Genomic DNA, 15,186 nt, shown 5'->3' on the forward strand with positions numbered 1-15,186 from the left:
AGGAGAAAAACTTGTGGTAGGTAAACAAATCAAAAGGCTACTGCAATAGTTTAGGCATGAAGAGATGAAGGCTTGCACCAGGGTGGTGGTAGTGTCAAATAGAAAGCATATTCAAGAGAGGTGATATGATGAGTGAAATGACAGGACTTTGCACATGATTGTATATATGGAGTGGAAGGAAGTGAGTCTAGGATGATTCAGGTTTTGAGATTGAGTGATTAAGAGAATGGGCAGCCCATGTGGCACAGTGGATGGAGCACCAGCTCTGGAGTCAGCAGGACCTGAGTTCAAATACAGCCTCAGAAACAAACTAGCTGTGTGACCCTAGACAAGTCACTTAACCCTGTTTGCTTCAGTTTGTCATCTGTAAAATGACCTGGACAAAAAAAATGACAAATCATTCCAGTATCTTTCTCAAGAAAACCTCAAAGGGGGGTCATGAGGAGTTGGACACAACTGAAACATCTGAATAACAACTCGGGGAAGAGGGGGCATAGCTGGTGGCCCAGTGGATAGGGCTCTGGCCTTGGAGTCAGGAGGACCTGAATTCAAATTCAGCCTCAGACATTTAACACTGATTGCCTCAAAAAAATTTTTTTTGGTTTACTGAACAACAATAATTGAGAGAATGGTGGTACCCTTAAGAGTAATAAAAAAGTCAGGAAGAAGGGAGGGTTGGGCAAGGGAAATGCTAAATGCTAGATGGAGATGGGACTTCAGGGAAGCCAGGAGATGGAGATGAGGAGAGAGAGAGCAACCCAGGCAAGGGAGGCAGCCAGTGACAATGCATCTAGAAATGAAGTATCTTGGGCAAGGAACAGTAAGGAGTCAGTGCTACTGAACTGAAAAGTATAGCAGGGGTGGTATATAAAAGCAGCTGGGGAGGGGTAGGAGAGGGAAGAAAGGCTAGGTTATAAAGAGCAATTTTATATTTGATCCTAAAAGTGATAGCGAATCAGTGCAGAGAGCTCTACATGACACTAGTGGTTAGTGGATATAACCTGGATAAAGATCCAGCAATAGAGTCTGAGGAGTGATTACATAAGTAGGAAACTCAAAAGAGTGTAGTGTCATGAAAACCTATAGAAAAGCAAGTATCAAGAAGAGAGTGATCAACAGCATCAAAGGCTGTAGAAAAGTCAAGAAGGGTGAGGCTCGGGGGAAAAACTATTAAGTTTGGCCATCAAGTACTGGTACCTTGGAAGAGAGTAATTTCAATTGAAGGATAAAATCAGACATTGGAATTGTAGCACTAAAAGTAGTCAAAAGTGGACACATTTTTTGTGGAAGGTCTTAAAAGTTTAGCCAAAAAAAGCAAAGAGAGACAGGGGATGATAGTTATAGGGGATGATAGATGGATCAAGTGAGGGTTTTTTTGAGGATGGATATTTCTAGGCTGTAGCAGCCAGCAGGCAGGGAAAGAATGAAAATAAATGATCAAATGGGAATGAGAGAGAGAGAAAGAGAGAGAGAGAGAGAGAGAGAGAGAGAGAGAGAGAGAGAGAGAGAGAGAGCGCGAGCGCAATCTGCTGAAGAAGATGGGATAGAATGCGATCACTTGTTCATGTAGAGGGTTTGCCTTGGTAAGGAGAAGGCCCCTTCGTTATGTGGGGGAGGGATGAAAGAAGAGATAGTGGGAGAAGGAAAGTGACTGATGTGGAAGAGAAGGGAGCTCTTAGGGAGTGGCCTCATTTTTTCAGGAGATATGAGGTAATGCTCTTAGTTGAAAGGGTAGAGGGAGGGAGAGAAATGGAAAATTTGAGGGACAGAAAGATTCAGAAAAGCAGCTGTGGTGAATGGGATAGTGAATTAATTAATAAGCTGAAAAAGAACTGCTCTGCAGCGGTTGACTTTATGTTACATAAATCTGTAGTGTCTGCAAAGTTTCATAACTTTATATAGCCCTCCCCCTCCCTTTTTAAATTTTTTTAAAGTAGCATGTGTGTAAGGAGTGAAGGTAGAGAATGCTGGTTGTAAACTTGCATGGCAAGTTCAACAATATGATAAAGAAGGGACTCAGGAGACAAGGACAGTGTAGAGTTGAATTAGTTCACCAAGGGGTCAAGATAAGTAAGGGAAAAGAGTATATCTAGTGTAGGGGTTATAGTCTTAGAAAAAGTTTAAAGACTGAAAATTATAGTGTGGACTAAGAACTGTGTTTGGGGTTGCAAGGCAGAGGAGGAGGTGAAATGATGATAGACTCTGATCAGATGAGAGAAATTCACAGTTCATAAACATGGATATGGTGCATTTGTGTGCACCTGAGTGAAAAAGACCTATTGGTCATATAAAATTATTAAATTGAGGAACTGTGAGGTTAGGGTGTTTTAGGATCTATATGTATGCTGAATTTCTCTGGTATGAGGGCAGACACTGAGGAGAAAAACTGTTAGGCACTGAATTCACTGAGCAAAGAATGGGAATGTACTTGAGGAAAGCAGACAACAGCTACCAGAATTTTAACTGGGTGTATATATGGAGTGAGTGAACCTCAAAAGAGAAGAGATTACTGAGTGATAGTGGTAGGGGCAGAACTTGGAAGTAGCAATGAGAAGCAAGGACTAGTCCAACTCCCTCACCTTGACCAGTGAGTCAAGGGGAATGAAAGTGAAGCTAGGAAGTCAGAGAGGCTGTGTCATCAGGAGGGAGTCAGGACTCTGTGGGAGCCTGAAGATGAAACTTAAGTTTGTTGCTTATGTAGTACTCTAGAAAGCACAGTGGAAGCAGTGTGTACCTTTATAGTGGCAGTCTGTCAGGACTGGGTTAAAGGGAATGGGAATAAGGGATTGGGCAATGATGGGGTCTGAATGATGACCACCAGGAGTTCAGAATCATTGTGATGAGGAGGGTCTGACGGGGGAATTTGTTAATCACTGAAGAAGACTAGGTAAGAACAGAGAAATTAGGAAAGAATTTAAAAGGCATATTAGCTAAACCCAATGCATTCTACGTATAACTGAAGTAGTAGTAGTGGTGGTGTTTGTAATAGTAATTCTAGTAACAATAATAGCTACCATTTATATAGTGGTTTTACGATTTACAAAATGCTTTCATAAAGAAGCTCTCTATGTAAAAAATCTTATTTATCCTCAAGACAACCCTGGGAGATAAATGATCCCCATTAAACAGATGAGGAAACTGAGCCACCCAGTATACCCCTAGTTGCCTTTTTAGCAACAAACATTCACAACATATTAGAGCTTTTAAAAATTATTCAAATACACATTATTTCTTTGAAAGTATACATAAAGGGGCAGATAGGTGCCTCAATGGATAGAGCACCAGGCCTGCAGTCAGGAGGACCTGAGTTCAAATCTGATCTCAGACCAGACACTTCACACTTATTAGCTATGTGACACTGGGCAGGTCACTTAACCCCAACTGCCTCACAAAAAAAATACACACACACACACACACGAAAAACACACTTTTTTTTTCTAAATCACTATTGATTAGTGAAATGCAAATTACAATATCTCACATCCATCAGGATTGGCTAATATGACAAAAAAGGAAAATGATAAATGTTGGAGGAGATGTGGGAAAACTGGGATACTAATGCAATGCTGGTGGAGTTGTAAACTCATCCAATCATTCTGGAGAGCAATTTGGAACTATGATCCCAAAGGGCAATGAAACTGCATACCTTTTGACTCAGCAATGTTACTACTAGGTCTGTATTCCAAAAGGATTTTTAAAAGGAGGGGGCTGGGGGGAAAAAAACCTAAATGTACAAAAATACTGTCTTTTTGTGATGGCAAGGAATTGCATAATTGAGGGAATGCCCGTCAATTGGGGAATGACTGAACAAGCTGTGGTATAATGATTGCAATGGAATATATTGTGCTCTAAGAAATGACAAGTAGGCAGATTTCAGAAAATCCTAGAAAGACTTACATGAACTGATGCAAAGTGAAGTGAGCAGAACCAGAAGAACACTGTACACAGTTAACAGCAATAATGTACAATATTAACTGTGAATGACTTAGATATTCTCAGCAATACAATGATCTATGACAAGGGACTTGTGATGAAAAATGCTACCCACATTCAGAGAAAGATTTGATGGAGTCTGAATGCAGATTGAAGCATATCTTTTTTCACTTTATTTTCTTTGTGGGCTTTTTTTTAATCTGTGTTTTCTTTAACAACACGACTAACATGAAATATGATTTCAGTGATTGCACATGTATAACCTATATCAAATTGCTTACCATCTATGGGAGGGAGGAACTTGGAATTCAAAGTTTTAAAAAACAAATGTTAAAATTGTTTTTACATGCAATTGGGGAAGACAGTACAAAAAAGTATATAAGAAAATATATGTTTTTGCACAAAGTCAATGCAACTAAGATTAGAAGGAAGGTAGAAAATTGGGAAAGAATTTTTACAACTAGTCTTTCTGATAAGGGCCTCATTTCTAAAATATATAGAGAATTAAGGCAAATTTATAAGAATGTAAGCCATTCCCCAATTGATAAATGGTCAAAGGATATGAACAGACAGTTGTCAGACGAAGAAATTAAAGCCATCTATAGTCATATAAAAAAATGCTCTAAATCGTTATTGATTAGAGAAATGCAAATCAAAACAACTCTGAGGTACCACATCACACCTATCAGATTGGCCAATATGACAAAACAAGAAAATAATAAATGTTGGAGAAGATGTGGGAAAATTGGAACACTAATGCATTGTTGGTGGATTTGTGAAATGATCCAACCATTTTGGAGAACAATTTGGAACTATGCCCAAAGGGCTATAAAAATGTGCATACAGGGGGAAGGTAGGTGGCACAGTGGATAGAGCATAGGCCCTGAAGTCAGGCGGACCTGAGTTCAAATCTGGCCTAAGACCAAACACTTGACACTTACTAGCTGTGCTGCCAAAAAAAAGAGAGAGAGAGAGAGAGAGAGAGAGAGAGAGAGAGAGAGAGAGAGAGAGAGAGAGAGAGAGAGAGAGAGAGAGAGGCCTGGATTCTTGGGGCAGCTAGGTGGTGCAGGAGGACCTGAGTTCAAATCCGGCCTCAGACCAAACACTTGACACTTTCTAGCTGGGAGACCCTGGGCAAGTCACTTTACCCCAATTGCCTTTTTAAAAAAATGTGCATACCCTTTGACCCACCAACAGCACCTTTAGGGCTATATCCCAAAGACATCAAACAAATGGGAAAAGCACCCACATGTACAAAACTATTCATAGCAGCTCTTTTTGTGGTGGCAAAGAATTGCAAATTGAGAGGATGCCCATCAATTGGGGAATGGCTGAGCAAGTTGTGGTATATGAATGTAATGGAATACTATTGTGCTATAAGAAATGATGAACAGGCTGACTTCAGAAAAACCTGGAAAGACTTGTATGGTCTGATGCTGAGTGAAGTGAGCAGAACCAGGAGAATGTTGTACACAATAACAGCCACGTTTTGCGATGACTAATATTGATAAACTTAACCCTTCTCAGCAATACAAGGATCTAAGACATCTCCAGAGGCCTCGTGATGGAAAATGCTATCCACATCCAAAGAAAGAACTATGGAAATTGAATCACTATCTTTTTTCCCTCTTCTGTTGAGTTTTGTTTCCTCTTCCTGATGGTTCCTACTATTGGTTTTAATTTTTACTTACAACTTCACTAATGTGAAAATATGTTTAATAGGAATGTAAATGTAAAGCCTATATCAGATTGTGTGCCATCTTGCGGAGGGTGGTGGGGAAGAAGGGGGAGAAAAATTTTAAACTCAAAAGCATATGGAAGTGAGTGTTGATAAATCAAAATAAATTAATAAAAAAAAAGAATATATATAAATTATAAGATACTGAATTCTTAATTCTCAGGGAAAGGTATCAATTTCAGCAGAACATTAATAAATAGAAATTACAATAATTTGTCAGGGTGAAAATTCCTCCTTTTGAAAACTGAAAATGTCAGTGGAAGCCTCTGCTGAATATTGGGTACTGGGGACATAAAAACAAAAATGAGTTGGCTTTTCCTCAAGGAGTTTCCATTCTAATAAGAGGATACAGCACATATCTGCGAGTTGCAGCCAGGAAAGGGAGTTTTGGTTGAGAAAATCACAGGGATGGTAAGGTCATAGTAGGAGGTTAGTAAAATCAAGGTGAACAAACAATATTCAATTCCATAGGTGACAATGACAATGAAAATTTTTTAAAAAAATTGTGAGGCAACAGAGATGATGACAAAGCTCTACATAAAATGATATTTGGGCTGTTCTGGAGACAACCATTACCTTCCTCTAACTTTTAAAAGCTTCTAAGGTGAAAAGTGTAAAGATGTTATCAATGCAGGCAGGTGGCAAGCAAACTGTTATTTAATCATCTCTGATCTTCTTAGGATAAGGACAAACTACTGTAGTTTAGTTAACACCCTGGAGAAGTACTGAGAAACATGCAAAAATTATTCTGCAGAATAAGATATTCTGTGGACTGATAAAACTAGTCTAAACAATGTTCTTACTAGTGATCTAAATTATAGCTCTTCATTATTATCAGCCAACATCCAGACATTTTTCTCCATGACAGGCCACAGGTGGTCAATAAAATTCTACACTATTCTGGAAAAAAAAATAATGCTATAACTTTAAGTATCTGCTCTTTACACGTGATAACAGTTAACAAAGACAGTATTTGCCGTCAGAGTGAAGAATAGTACCACTTGGCATGCTGGGAAACAATTATTTTTTGACTTTATTCATCAAAGTTCTAATTCAGTCTCCAAAAGTGGGGAAACTAGCGGATGGTAATTCAAAGAAATGATTAATTATTAAGGTGACTCCCCCCAAAAGGGAATCACATATTATCAAGTCATTAGTATATGCAGAATTTAGATTAGAAGAGTAAGAAGAGGACACATGAGACCGTAGAGAGCCAGATGTCACCTATGCAGAAGACTGCTTATAGCTGCTTAGAGAAGGGCAAGCTGCCCAGTGTCCGAATCCCATCTCTCCATTGCTCACACCAGGAAATGGCTCCCAGCACAAATCTCAACTGTGATTTTTGGTGGAAGAAAATAAAAGTCACTTTTTTCCAAGCTATATAACCTGTTTCTGGTTTACACCTATATTTAACTAATCCTTTATTGGGGCTTGTTCAACACCAAGATGCTCATAATACTAATGTCTAGCAGAATGATAAACATAGGAGAAAGCTATAAGAAAAAAGAGAAGATTCAAAATAAATATGCCACATGGAAAACAATTAAAATGTTTACATAACTATTCTATATCATGCCAGATTGCAAGATAAAAATAAAACTACCATTAATAATATGAAAACTGAATTAAGGAGGAAACTTAGTGGCTAAATGCAAATCTTCTCCAAAACGCTTAATATTTGAAAAAATGAAATACTGTATAGCCTAACAAATGTCGGGATTTGCTAAAAATTCATTCATATTTTGAACTCTGATCTTTGATTCTCCTCTCTTCATATATCCAATCAGTTGCTAAATCATGTTTGTATAAAATCACTCTCATGATCCATTTTTCTCTTTTCCACTTCAGTGGATGTCTGGACTACAGTAATAATGTAACAGCTTACTAATGGGTCCTTTTCCATCTATTGCAGGCCAGAACAACATGCAGCCTGCCAAAGGATTTTGGGCAGCCTGAGAAAAACGTAAAGGATGTAAAAGAAAATAAAGATGTGATGAGTGCTTTGTCCGTGCTCCACTTAACCCACCCTTCATTAGTCACTACTGTGCCAGTCATGTAGCTTGGTGGATGGGTTGACACTTGTACTCGTTTGTCACATGACTGTGGAAACCAACCATTGTCAGTCTGTCTCTAAAAACCTACCTGTGACCCAAAGAAGTTTAGCCTGTTTTAATTTTGGCCCCTATATAACGCCAAGTTGTGCAGGTCTGCTTTACTGTCTTCCTATACTAAAGTACTGGTTTGTAGTTGTCCTTCATGCTCAAAGAGGACCAAAATGACATCACTATGTTGAGGTCAAGGAATAGTGTATCCTACTATAGCTGATCAGAACAATATGAATTCTGAAGGTTCTACCACAGGTCAGGGAGAAATAGTCCATATGAACATTTGGAGTGGAGATGTCTCTAAATGTGTGCATCTCATGTTTCTTTTGAGCCACTGCAGTTCTGTGCAAAAGTTTTTGTACCTTTTTTTGTGTGTGTTTTGACCGCAGGGTAGGATTCCTGTCTGCTGCAGTAAGAAGGCCAGGGATAAGTTAGGTGAGGCAGACAATCTTTAGTGTACCTTTTATAGCCCGTTCTCATGCTAGGAGGCAAGGAGTGCGGTCCTTAAAAAAGACTTATCAGAGGCAGATTTCCAAAAAATCTGGACTTACATAAACTGATGCTGAGTGACATAAGCAGAACCAGGAGATCACTGTACACAGTAACACTGTGCAACGATTAACTACGACTATCTTAGCTCTTTTCAGCAATACAATGATCAGAGACAATTCCAAAAAAATGCTATCCATATCCAGAGAAAGAACTGATGGAGTCTAAATGCAGATTGAAGCATACTATTATCAATTTTTTTTCATGTTTTTTTCCTTTCATTCTGTTTCCTCTTTCACAACATGACTAATGTGGACATATATTTTACATTTTGCACATGTATAACCTATATCAGATTGCCTGCTGTCTTGGGGAGGGAAAGGAGAAAAATCTGGAACTCAAAATATTAAAAAAAAAAAAAAAAGAATGTTGAAAATTGTCTTTACATGTTATTGGAAAAAATAAAATGCTATTAAAAAAAAAAAAAGACTGCTCAGACACACATAGGGCTGCCAAATCCCACTGCTACTCAGTCCAATGAGAAGATAATCCTATGCCCTGGACCACCTGTGTGCAAAATAGTGATTAGAGCTCCCAGTGTACCCACACCTGCTGCTTCCTGACTTGCCTGTCACTACAGAATTTTGAGGTAGGTAAAAATGATTAAACGGTATAGGTAATGTCTTTTGACTCACACATAAATTGGATTTAAGTGAGACAGAGTTGTGCAAAATCGTCAGCCTCACTCTCTCTTCCAGAGTCCTTGTTCATTCCTTTCTTCATTGTTTGTCCTTAGTTCTCAAAGAGGACCATGACATCAGGAAGGGCAGTTCCACTCCAGGACCATCTGGGTCCAGTGGCAAGATATAGATCAGGAATAGTGGAGATGCCCTGTCCAGAATCATCGAAGTCCAGTGGCAAGACAAAAGTGAAGATGGCTGACAGTGGCCCAGGATTCAGCAACGACATTGGCATCTTAGATGTCTAATCAAGCTCTAAATTCTCCACAGCACCTGCTTCCATCACCTTCACGGTCGTTGGAACACATTATTTATATCTGCCTATTCCACTGGAGAAGTCTTTACATGCTCTCTGAGCCATACTGGTTATGCTCAACCTGGTTTAGCCCATCTGCTGAAATGGTTTACTAGGGTGTGGCCACCGTACATACCAACAGTTTCTTGGAGCCACAGGTGAAAATTGGGTGAAATCAGGTGGACCCAATGGTGTAAAATAGCCCTAAAAAGGGCTCAGCAGCCCTCACACCACAGTGTTTCCTGAACACACATATACCTACCAACTACACTAAATCATCTCTTACCACTAATAAATTAGATTTTCCTAATGCAAAGCTGTGGTTATCACTCAAAAGCCTTTAATAGAGGGGGCAGAATCAAGATGGCAGAGTGAAAGCAGTGACTTGCTTGAGCTCTCTCCCAAACCCCTCCAAATACCTGTTTTAAAAAAATGGCTCTAAACAAATTCTAAAGCAGCAAAACCCACAAAAAAAGAGAGTGAAACAAATTTCCAGCCCAAGACATTCTGGATGGTTGAGCAGAAAGGTATACTGAGCCAGGCTGGGAGAGAAGCGCAGTTCAGCGTGGGCGCGCAGGCCACAGCAAACCTGAAGCAAGCCTCAGAGGACTGAATTGTGGGCAGCTGTGTCAGCTTCCAGACTTCTCAACTCCCAAACGCCAAAGAAAACTTAGAAGGTAAGTGCAAAAAGTCTGTTTCTGCAGTGAGAGGAATAAGCAAGGTGATTTCAGCTCCACTCCTAGGAGAGCTTGCCCAGGGGCAGCGGCTGCCTCCTGACCTTCCAGCCCACAGACTGAGGGGGAATTGGGTAGCTGATCAGAGGGGGAATACAGGGATCTCTTTGCAAGTGCTAAGGCAGGAATCTCTTACTTTGCCTGTGCTTGGATCTGGGTCACAGTTCTGAGGGGCGGTACTGGAGCGAGGCGGAGCTCTGCTGTGGTGGAGCTTGTAGTGGCAGTGCAGAGAAAATCCTTCTCACCGTTCCAAGACAGAAAAGACTGCTTGTGGTCACTCACAGACCACAGTACAGGCCAGGAAAAGAGTAAAAACCTCACCCTTAATCACAGCACCTTGGAAGAACTGAAAATTTACAGATCCCTAGAAGTATCTCTGAAAACAGCAGTACAAACCCCTGAAGTTTGGAACAGTACATTCGCCACACTGGAAGCACACTTCTACCTTAACAGAGTTTACAACTCAAGTAACTGGCTGAGATCATGACCAAACTTCAGAAAAAGAGTAAGACCACAGAATCTTTTTTTGGTAACAAAGAAGATCAAAACATACAACCAGAAGAAGACAACAAAGTCAAAACTCCTACATCCAAAGCCTCCAAGAAAAAGATGAATCAGTCCCAGGCACTGGAAGAGCTCGAAAAGGATTTTGAGAAGTAAGAGAAGAAGAAAAACTGGGAAGACAGATAAGAGTGATGCAAGAAAATCATGAAAAACAAGAAACAGCTTGCTAAAGGAGACCCAAAAAAATACTGAAGAAAATAACACCTTAAAATATAGCCTAACCCAAATGGAAAGAGAGGTCCAAAAAGCCAATGAGGAGAAGAATGCCCTAAAAAGAAAAATTGGCCAATTGGAAAAGGAAGTCCAAAAGATTACTGAAGAAAATACTTCCTTAAAAATTACAATAGAGCAATTGGAAGATAGTGACTTTATGAGAAATCAAGACACTATAAAACAAATCCAAAAGAATGAAAAATGAGAAAACAATGTGAAATATCTCAGTGGAAAAACAACTGACCTGGAAAATAGATCCAGGAGAGAGAATTTAAAAATTATTGGACTATCTGAAAGCCATGATCAAAAAAGAGCCTAGACATCATCTTTCAAGAAATTATCAAGGAAAACTGCCCTGATATAGAGAACCAGAGGGCAAAATAGAAATTGAAAGAATCCACAGATCTCCTCCTGAAAGAGATCCCCAAAGGAAAACTCCTAGGAATATTAGCCAAATTCCAGAGTTCCCAGGTCAAGGAGAAAATATTATAAGCTGCCAGAAGGAAAACAATTCAAGTACTGTGGAAACACAATCAGGATAAAACAAGATTTAGCAGCTTCTACATTAAGGGACTGCAGGGCATTGAATATCCTACTATGGAGGGTAAAGGAGATAGGATTACAACCAAGAAATCACCTACCCAGCAAAACTGAGGATAATCCTTCAGGGGAAAAAAATGGCCATTCAGTGAAATAGAGGACTTTCAAGCATTCTGATGAAAAGACCAGAGCTGAATAGAAAATTGACTTTCAAATACAAGATTCAAGTGGAACATGGAAGAGGTAAACAGAAAAGAGAAATCACATAAGAGACTTATTAAGGTTGAACTGTTTACATTGTATACAAGATGATATTTGTAACTCATATGAGACGTTTGTCAGTATTAGGGTAGTTGGAGGAAAAAAACTGTATGTATGTGTATCGATAGATAGATAGATAGATAGATAGATAGAGGGCACAGGGTGAGTTAAAGACGAAGGGGGTGATATCTGGAGAATTAAGTGGTGAGAGAAGATTATACTGGGAGAAGGCGAAAGAGAGAGGCAGAATAGGGTAAACTGTCTCACCAAAAAACAGAAAAGACTTACAGTGGAGGGGAAAGGAGGGCAGGTGAGAGGGAATGAGTAAATCTTATTCTGTTCAGATTTGGCTTAAGGAGGGAATAACATACACACTCAACTGGGTATGGAAATCTATCTTGCCCTACAGGAAAATAGGGGAAGATGATAGAGGGGAGGGCAGATTGGGAGAGGAGGTAATCAGAAGCAAATACTCCTGAAGAGGGACAGGGTCAAAATAAAGAATAGAATAGGATTAAGGGAAATAGAGTTAGTTTTTCATAACATGACTACTATGTTTTGCATAACTGCACATGTATAACCTGTATTGAGTTGGTTGCCTTTTCAATGAGGGTGAGTGGGGAGGGAGGAAGGGACAAGATTTGAAACCTAAAGTTTTCACATGTTTAAAAAAAGTTTTCGCATGCAACTGGGAAATAATAAATATGGGAAATGGGGTACAGAAATCTATCCTGTCCTACAGGAAAACAGAAAGGGAAGGTGATAAGAGAAGGGGGGGGAGAGATAGAAGGGAGGGCAGACTAGAGGAATGGATATTCAGAATGCATGCTGTCTTGGGGTGGGGGAAGGAAGGGTCGAGATAAAAATCTGAAACTCAAAATCTTGTGGAAATGAATGTTGAAAACTAAAAATAAATTTTTTTTAAAAAGCCTTTAATAGCTCCTTACTACCTAAATCCAGACACCTTAAGTTTCAGATGTTCTACAATATGGCCTAGGTAATTTCCCTTACTTTGTTGTTGTTCTTCAGTCACGCCTGACTCTTTGTGACCCCATTTGGAATCTTCTTGGCAAAGATGCTAGAGTGGTTTACCATTTTCTTCTCAAGCTCATTTTACAGATAAGGAAATGAGGCAACCAGTTAAGTAAGTTGTCCAGGTTCACACAGCTATTAAGTGTCTGAGGCTGGATTTGAACTCAGGCCCAGCACTCTATCCACTGTGCAACATAGCTGCCCCTTAAGTCACACTACTAGGTTTTATATACTTTTCTCTCAAGTCAAATTGGATGAGTTACCTTGTCCTATTTGCCATCCTTTTCTTGGCTTTGTGCCTTTGCATATGATATAATTTCTTTTGGAACTCTCCTGAATATACTGCAATTTGGCTTTTCATCTCATCACTCAACTAAAACTTTAGAGAACACTCCAGTGGGAAGTCATTTAAAAAGAAGCTCTCTATGCAAAATCTGAACAAAGCTTTGTTATTTAAAAAAATATATCAATATCAAATAAGAATGAAAGGCAGTATAGAGTTGTGGATAGAGTGCTGGACTTTAAGTCAAAAGGATGTAGGTTGAAATCCAAATCTTTGATACTTACAAGCTATGTGACCCTGGCAAGTCACTTTCTCTGGGCCTCAGTTTACTAATCTGTAAAATTAGGGGACTGGACTCAATGACTTCCAAGGTCCCTTACAGCTCTACATCTAAAATCCTATGAAATGATCAAGAGGAGAAGCTACAGTATATAACTTTAAAAGTGCCAACTTGACCTATTCAAGGAAAGAGGGATAAGGGATGGAGGGAAATAGATAAAGAATAATATACACAATTATCACTATTTCTTAAAGAAGTCTGGGTGACCTAAAGCAAGTGCCACAAAAAAAGTGGCCAAAAGAGCCTAAAATTACTTCAGTATCTTATCTACATGCAAAATGCAAAAAGACAGCAGCAAAGGCAAAATACAAAAAGACAGCAGCAAAGGGCAACACTAGTTTTAAAATATAATCTTGGCTGCATAACTGTACAAAGGATGGTGGTATAAGATTTTGAGTAGTGTTACCCTATCTAACAGCAGTATGGAGGAAAAGAGTTTTGTAAAAAGCTTGTCATGAGATCCAATTAAACTAGGTCATCCCCAAAAAACATTTTAGAAAGAAACAAAACTTAAAATAATCAAAATTCCAAAAACAATGAAAAAACCAAAGAAGAGTTAACATACTGTGAAAAGAAGTTGTGGAATAACAGAAGACAACATATAAAGAGAGAGATTTAAGAATTATTTAAGAGTTCTTGGAAACCATGACCAAACAATTACAACAACAACAAAAATAAAGAGTTTTCAATTTTATTTTTAAAAATATTTAATTTTTTTAATCAGACAAAATCTGCCTTCTTATTCCCCCCCCACCTCAATCCCTCCCTCTCACTCAATTAAGAAAAAAGGAAAAAGAAAAGTTGTTACAAATATGTATTGTCCATTAAAACTAATTTCCACATTTGTCATCTCCAAAACTCAGTTTGTCTCATTCTTTATTCTGAAGTCTTCTTCATCCTTCTATTATGAGGTGAGTAGCATGTTTCACTATTAGTCCTCTGGAATACTAGAGTATCATTATACAGATAAGAACTCAGCACAATAGTATTCCATTACATTTACATACCATAACTTCTTCATCAATCCTCTAATTTACAGTCACCCTCTAAGATTCCCATTTTTTTGCCACCTAAAAAAGAGCTATAAATATTTCTATGTCTCCTAAAGTTTTGCTTAGGATCAATCCCTCCCTTAATCTACCCTCCATCTAACTCCCCATCTCCCCTTCTCCCCTGTTGAAGGGAATGTATTTCTGTCCGTGTGTGTGTGTGTGTGTGTGTGTGTGTGTGTACACACGTGTGTATTCTTCCTTCAGACCAGCTCACAAAAGAATAAGGCTCAAATGTCAGTGGCTCCTCCCATTCCCTCCCTCCTACTTTTGTATAGCTGTCTACTAGTGAAAGCCTTCTTATGTGGGTTAATTTTCCCTAACCTTTTCCATCCCAATTTTCAGGGAGTTTGATGCTTGAGTAAGGTTGTACCTCTTGTACCATACTGCCAATTCCCTTCCCAATTTTTTCCCCCATAGCTCTAATTCTTTTCCAATTTTTAAAAATGCACTCATTCCATTTATAAAAATACTTATAAACTTTTTTTTTAAACTCTTGCTTCATCTCTTCTAGGAATTTTAGCTGAGTTTTGTGATCAAGCTGTGTTCTTCTATGAGGCTTTGCTTGTAGAGATTTTGGAGTCATTCTCTTCTTCTATATTTGTATTTTGAGTGTCCTTGCCACTGTTAAGAGCTCATTATGTGGAATTTTTTTAAAAAAACTATTCTTCCAGTCTACTTCCTGACTTCAGGCTTGGATGTGAGGGCTGGGTTCTGTCATGCTTCTGGAGAGAATGTTTTGGCTGGTTCTACTGCTGCTTTCTTGAGGGGCTGAATGTTGTGCTATTCTGAGATCTGAGGGACAGTCTGGGGACATGCAAACTTTCAGGGCTCCTACAGTGTCTGATCCAGAGCACAGTCTGATTGCTA

General features: G+C 39.0%; 1 protein-coding gene across 1 annotated transcript in view; it reads right to left on the bottom strand.

Annotated features, from left to right (window-relative positions):
- RAB2A (RAB2A, member RAS oncogene family) overlaps positions 1 to 15,186 on the bottom strand; it is a 123,181-nt gene that overhangs the window by 67,126 nt on the left and 40,869 nt on the right. The window lies entirely within an intron of this gene.

Source organism: Phascolarctos cinereus, unplaced genomic scaffold (genome assembly GCF_003287225.1).
Source record: "Phascolarctos cinereus isolate Bilbo 61053 unplaced genomic scaffold, phaCin_HiC Scaffold_4;HRSCAF=312, whole genome shotgun sequence".
In the NCBI taxonomy this organism is placed as follows: domain Eukaryota; kingdom Metazoa; phylum Chordata; class Mammalia; order Diprotodontia; family Phascolarctidae; genus Phascolarctos; species Phascolarctos cinereus.